This window comes from Capsicum annuum, unplaced genomic scaffold (assembly GCF_002878395.1).
Source record: "Capsicum annuum cultivar UCD-10X-F1 unplaced genomic scaffold, UCD10Xv1.1 ctg5136, whole genome shotgun sequence".
Lineage (NCBI taxonomy): Eukaryota > Viridiplantae > Streptophyta > Magnoliopsida > Solanales > Solanaceae > Capsicum > Capsicum annuum.
In genome coordinates this window covers 92070-92766 of record NW_025859299.1, presented here as the reverse complement: position 1 = coordinate 92766, position 697 = coordinate 92070, and the positions used below count along the sequence as shown (strand labels likewise).

At 37.4% G+C, this 697-nt stretch overlaps 1 non-coding gene across 1 annotated transcript; it reads left to right on the top strand.

Annotated features, from left to right (window-relative positions):
• The first annotated feature begins 223 nt into the window (after positions 1-223).
• On the top strand, positions 224-330 carry LOC124892861. The gene has a single exon (XR_007050449.1). It is a non-coding gene; the product is annotated as a small nucleolar RNA R71 (small nucleolar RNA).
• The last annotated feature ends 367 nt before the right edge of the window (positions 331-697 follow it).

Genomic DNA, 697 nt, shown 5'->3' with positions numbered 1-697 from the left:
TTCTCCTTTTTTTATTCCTTGTCAACAAAGGGTGTACTGGGAGAACTTTAAGGCTCCTCGGAATCTTGGTATTCCACCCTCAATTTTCTTGCTAATTCCTTAAGCAAATTTATTGCTACATGATAATTCAACTTCATAAGAGATCCCCTCGCTGTATTCCACTACGGTTTTATTGAGTAGATCAAGAGCCCAGGAGAAGATTTGGAGAAACATCTTCTCCTAGACTTCGTGGTTTGGACATTGCGTTAGTTTTCCGTTGAATCTTTCCCAAACTTTATTCAAGGGTACTCCATTCAATTAAATAAATCTAGTGATATCATCCCTCAATTTAAGAATTTTGGAAGGCAGGAAATACCGGTCAAGTAAGGCCACAATGAGTTTATCTCAAGAAGTAATTAAACCGGTTGGAAGAGAATAGAGCCATAATACTGCCTCGCCCGTTAGAAATAACGAGAAAAGACATAGTCAGATACACTTTTGGGTTATGTGTGCAATATCAAATGGTGCACACACCTCTATAAAATTCTTCGAAGGTTGGGATCATCATAGGCATACCCCTCTAAAAGTCCCTTTATTTGGAGCATATAAAACAAGACACTTGTGACATGAAAGATACCATTCGCATGAGTGGGATGGATATAGATGGTACTTGAGCATCTAAAGTCATTTCATTTCTTTTTATTATCAAAAGGTTTAT